This window comes from Haliotis rufescens, unplaced genomic scaffold (assembly GCF_023055435.1).
Source record: "Haliotis rufescens isolate VD_foot unplaced genomic scaffold, xgHalRufe1.0.p SCAF_49, whole genome shotgun sequence".
Taxonomy (NCBI): domain Eukaryota; kingdom Metazoa; phylum Mollusca; class Gastropoda; order Lepetellida; family Haliotidae; genus Haliotis; species Haliotis rufescens.
The window spans coordinates 890,750-897,434 of NW_025964212.1; positions in this window are offsets into that span (position 1 = coordinate 890,750).

The following is a 6,685-nucleotide window of genomic DNA, read 5'->3' on the forward strand; positions in this document are numbered from 1 at the left end:
TGTCATATATCTGGAATATTGCTGAGAGCGGGGTTAAACAACAAACAAACAACTTTCATGTGTGTCTGTGGGCACAGATGATCCATTTCTCAAAGCAAAAACAATTTGTTGTTGAAAGTTGTGTTCCTCCGTGGTCTAGCCTGTAGAGCATCTGCTCAAACAGCAGAGGACGATGGTTTTATCACCCACCGCATCATACCAAAATATGGTACTTAGCAGTACCCTATCTGGCACTCGCCATTATGTGGATGAAACAAGAATTGGTCAGCTCTGAGTCGGGATACTGTGTCTTTTGGGGGTATCTATGTTAAATTGTGGCATGGTATCTCAGTGGACTAGCACTAAAGAGTGTGTGAGTGAGTTGAGTTTAACTCCGCTTTTTTACAGTATTCCAGTTATATCACCGCGTGTCAGCGTAATGTGGGAGGAAAGCCCGAAGTGATGCAGGTCTCAGACGTTTACCACTTCGGTGAAACACATGAGCATGGTTATGGTGCTGACAAACCTAGAAACACAATCTGGTCGAACCGGGATTTGAACCCATAATCATAGGTTTCTGGCGTGCCCAAGGGAGGCAAATCTGCACAGCGAATCGCAGCGCCTTAGACGACTGGGCCACCCGTGTCCCCTGTGTTGCGCCCACACACACACACACACACACACACACACACACACACACCCCTCCCCCTTCCCCCTCCCCCTCCCCCTTCCCCTCCCCCTCCCCCTTCCCCTCCCCCTCCCCCTCCCCTCGCTGTGTCAAAAGCTGATGACAGTGTTTAAAAAACAATAACCAGCATCACATGGTTCTTTCCTGCCATTTTAACTGACCCTCTGTGGTATAACTGTTCAAACAAACCTTATACAAACTCGCTTGTCCCAGACCTGGAGTGTATTTTGGAGCAAAGATTAACTGCTGCATGAGGCAGCACAATTAAAATACATATGACGCAAAGGTAGTAAAATCGTAAATATCTGACAGTGTTGTCGACATCCAGACAAAATTAATACCAAATATGAAATGGTCATTCTGCATTGGGGTAGATTTTTGTAGAAAATGTGAGGTGTGGAGAAATTTGGTGAAAAGATCCACATCCACGTGAGAGCCTGGGGCCGAACACACCATCATGACTTGCACGTGCAATATCACTTCCAGGGATATGAAAACTTTGGGGTTTTATTTGCGTGCCATCACAATCTTACAGCAAGTGAACAGCTTAAAGGGCAAGTTCACACGGAAATGAACCTAATTTTCTTGTACTTTTTCCACAATAAAAGTGTTAACCTAGAAGTGTCATAGACAAAAATATAAAAATATCACAATTAATTAACATATGTTTTGCATTAAAACGATTTATATTTTTCACATTTACCAAGTGTTCTATTTCCATAACAAAAACACCATGGCTTATGCCCCTTGCAATATGACGTCATTGGTGCCAATTGATAAACATTATGACGTCATCATGCTTTGTTAGAGCCGCTTCACGTGTTGTAGGTACAGATGTGTGATTCTAGCGTCTCAGATGCCAGCCAGCATAGTGTTATGCTGAGTCACCACTGCGCCGGAGTGTGTCGTAGGCCATGTTGTTTTTACCGCAAACTTGTACTTGATATCTTTTGCGTTCAGAATAGACAGGGACCCAGTTGAATTGGCACCAATTACGTCATAATCTAAGGGGGATAACTCAGGCCAGTTTAGCTCGAAAAACGAAGGCCTCATAACGGCATATCATTTTCACACTATTGTGAGCTTCCTACTTTCACTGTGAAAAAAATGAGTGTATATTTTCAAACACAGATACTAACTAATTCTAAAATTGCGTTTTGTTTAGAAAAAGAAAGAAAGTGATTTTTGCGTGTACACTTCCCCTTTAAATATGCCACGACTGACGGAATGCAACAACGTCATCGGCCAAGCGAATGCCATTTTCCAACAAAACAACGGCAAGACTGACATCACCCTTTTCACAACATCCAGGTCCTGCCATGGCCCTACAGGTCTCCAGATTTGAATCCAATCGAACGTTTATGGGATGCACTGGATCAACGACTGCGAACACGTCAGCAACAACCACAGAACCTCCGACAGCTGGTACAAACACTGCAGGCAGATTGGGTGAATATTCCCAAAGCCACAATTCGGGATCTCATTCCTTCCATGGGACAACGATGCCAGTCAGTTTTGGACTCTAATAGTGGCCATACAAGATACTGAAACAGATTACCTTTCCCCTTGATAATCTACACTGTTCCATGTGTGCCTTACGGAACCTGGGTCAATGACAATCGATTACCATCTGTGGATTATTTAAATGATATATCAAATATACATCAAAAATCACTTTTGCGGGGTTTTTTTTGCAGAGTAAATAGACACCTCGTCAAAAGCTTTTCACTATTAAATGTGAAGTGCAATTGAGGGTTCGTTATCGATGTAGATATTTTCAAACGATACACTGCGTGTTAACACATCATCTATCTGTAGAATGGTCGCCAACTTTGTCAAAGTTTTTGACGGCATGTTACACTATCATAAACTTGGTCAAAATGGACTTTGACCAAGTTTTTGATCAAAGTTTTTGATAGTGTAACGGGGGCTTAAGAGATGCCCGTTTAATATACACCGGATGTGGGTTATATGATAAGACACATCCTTGTAATATACAAAATATGTAGCTCCAATATAAGGCAAGTCCATGTAATATACACAATATGTAGCTACAATATAAGGCAGGTCCATGTAATATACACAATATGTAACTACAATATAAGGCAGGTCCATGTAATATACACAATATGTAACTACAATATAAGGCAGGTCCATGTAATATACACAATATGTAGCTACAATATAAGGCAAGTCCATGTAATATACACAATATGTAACTACAATATAAGGCAAATCCATGTAATATACACAATACGTAGCTACAATATAAGGCAAATCCATGTAATATACACAATATGTAGCTACAATATAAGGCTAGTCCATGTAATATACACAATATGTAACTACAATATAAGGCAAATCCATGTAATATACACATAATGTAGTTACAATATAAGGCAAGTCCATGTAATATACACAATATGTAACTACAATATAAGGCAAATCCATGTAATATACACAGTATGTAGTTACAATATAAGGCAAGTCCATGTAATATACACAATATGTAGTTACAATATAAGGCAAGTCCATGTAATATACACAATATGTAGCTACAATATAAGGCAAGTCCATGTAATAAACACAATATGTAACTACAATATAAGGCAAGTCCATGTAATATACACAATATGTAGCTACAATATAAGGCAAGTCCATGTAATATACACATAATGTAGTTACAATATAAGGCAAGTCCATGTAATATACACAATATGTAGTCACAATATAAGGCAAGTCCATGTAATATACACAATATGTAGTTACAATATAAGGCAAGTCCATGTAATATACACAATATGTAACTACAATATAAGGCAAGTCCATGTAATATACACAATATGTAGTTACAATATAAGGCAAGTCCATGTAATACACACAATATGTAGCTACAATATAAACCAAGTCCACGTTTTACACACAGGACATGTGACACGAGCACGGTCTGCGTGGCGTGACACTGACACTGACTGTGTCTAGGACTGTGATGTTCTTCGACAAATGAAGAACCGGAAGATGAATCTCTGCACTCTCTTCCGCAGCTTCTCTCTGTAGGGTGTCTTCGTCTCCACCTACACACAGGAAACACTACTTCAGACAATGTGCTCTGGGAACCAACGACTGAATTGCTCTTGGAATCGTGTTTCGTTTCTGTCGTATAATTTCGACCATTAACGCCTAGAGATATCCATGTTGATGGGCAGGATGCAACAAGTTTTGGGCACAGGGTTCCGTTGTGCAAAACAACCTCAGCGCTACGACTGTCGTAAGTCTATGTTAAGGTATGGGAGCTACGATCACCTTGGCGCTTAGGTCGCTTTGTACAACGCCACCCTAGTATCCGGGATTTCGATATTTTTTTTTATTTCGCTCCATTAAAAGGTAAAAGTAGGACGTTTCTTAACCTTGTTGAAATACTAAAAGGATTGCCCTGCCTTACTCACTGATGCCGCCTGAGGGCGATTTCTTGAGAATCTGGAGCCGAGTTTCCCTGACCCTCGCCAGGCTCCACCACGTGCTCTGATGAGAAGAGGAGTATCTTTTTCAGTGGAGACCCGTGAAGATTCCGGGGTAGAATAGGTCTTCAGCAACCCATGCTTGCCGTAAAAGGCGACTATGCTCGTCGTAAAAGGCGACTAACGGGATTGGGTGGTCAGGCTCGTTGCCTTGGTTGATGCATATCATCGATCCCAGTTGCGCGGATCGATGTTCATGATGTCAATCACTGGATGTCTGGTCCAGACTCGATTATTTACAGACCGCCGTCATATAGCTGGAATATTGCTGAGTGCGGCGTTAAACAACAAACAAACAAACAATTTTTTTCAGAGGATATCTTCATGACGAATATAACATCACTGGGTAGAGGCCGACCATTTGGTATTCTGGGATTTTACCCACAAATAGTAATTGGAACAATCTTCCGAAAAAAATTAATAAAGTCTCCGGTTTTTACTGGGTGTCCTGAATAAACTGTGCTGTGTCTCCACTACTTGTCGCGAAGCATTTAGTGAAATATATATTCGGTATACAACTGAAATAGCAGAGGTGCTCGGGCAAAGAAGCTTGTCATCACTTGGCGACCTCATGGACTATGGCACGGACATCACTGTGGTCACCTGAAACCGGTTCTTGAGTCTGGTCAGGAGAGAGTCCACGCCCAAGTTGCTTGCGACTTTTTAAACAGAAACATGAATGTTGAAAACTACCACACAGAGAGATGTCTCTTATTGTCTATGTACCCGTGAAGATCCGGGGTAGAATAGGTCTTCAGCAACCCATGCTTGCCGTAAAAGACCACTATGCTTGTCGTGAGAGGCGACTAACGGGATCGGGTGTCAGGCTCGCTGACTTGGTTGAAGCATGTCATCGTATCCCAATTGCTTGGATCGATGCTCGTGATGTCAATCACTGAATTGTCTGATCGGGACCCGAATATTTACACACCGCCGTCATATTTGAACTCGAATGTGCGTACGTGCGTTCGTGCGCGTGTGTTTGTTGGCTCTTAGGGGTAACGGTCCACCTAGTTGTCTAAGGCGCCGCAATACGCTGTGCAGAGTTGCGTCCCTTGGGCATGCCGGAAACCTATGGTTTGGGGCTCGAATCCCGGTTTGCCCCGATTATGTTTCCAGTTTTGTAAACACATACCCATGCTCGTGGGTTTCTCTAAAGTAGAACACGTCTGAGACCTGGTCACTTCAAGCTTTCCTCCCGCATTAAGCAGACACGTCGTGATACGACTGCAATACTGTTCAAACCGGCATTAAACCCAACTCACTCACTCTTAGACTGTTAAGTCACATTTTATAACAAATTCACTTTGTAGAGGTGGTTCTGGTAAAACACGAACAAACTTGAATAGATTCAACGAATATTTTAGTGGTTTTTTTTCTGCGTTTCATAAACACCTATGTTTCGAGGATGTACTAGAACAGTACCGACTCGAGTTTGTTAAGAGTTTTTAATCAGACAACTGATTTTTGTCTCTACTACAAGAGGCAAAATCCGAATTTCATAAGAGGGCAAAACTGTTATAAACTGAAAAGTGCATAGCGACATTTGAATAGTACCGCGGCGTGGTCATGGTATAGAGAATATCTAAGTTACCATTCTATAACTTGATTTCACAGAGGGTAATACTTCATTAAATTGACAAATGCATGATATTTGAACAGTAAGTTGGCGGGGCCATATCGAAGTTACCATTCTGTAGCTTTATTCAATTCTGAGGGGGGTACGGGTGGCACCGGACAAATGATGGTCCCATAGTGGTAGGGGCCACGGGTGGACCCGTCATCTAAGGCGCCGCCTTTCGCCGTGCAGATTTGCGTCCCTTGGGCACGCCAGAAACCTATGATTGTGGGTTCGAATTCCGGTTCGCCCCGATTATGTTTCTAGGTTTGTCAGCACCATACCCGTGCTTGTGTGTTTCACCGAAGTGGTAAACGTCTGAGACCTGCATCACTTCGGGATTTCCTCCCACATTAAGCTGACACGCCGTGATATAACTGGAATATTGTTAAAAGCGGCGTTAAACCCAACTCACTCACTCACTCTCTATTCTGACTTGGCTGTGCTGACTGCCTTTCAACGTACACGTATTTAACCCACATTACAATTCCCTATAGTGACCTCAGTGACATTGGTTCACCTGTCGTACCCAGCCTTGAACTTTATAATGGTGTTGCTCTCTTTGTTAACGAGAATGAGTCAATAGAAACTCTATATCTCGTATTCAAGGATAGAAAGTAGGGCGATACTTCGGGGTGTTGACCCAGTGTTTCGCGTTGAGTAAACGTGGCTTTCTTTTTGCAAAGTCGGCAATCTTTTTTAAACGTATCCCATCTGTATGTGTCTTAGTTTTGCATTAACCATACTTATTGACTGAATCGAAACAAAATAAAAAATGTCATTTGTCATATATGAATAATCTGACTTTATTTTCTCTTGTTAAATTATTTTATGATTTTACCAGTAAATGCGCTTCCCAAAGTTATCTGCCCTTCAAGCACT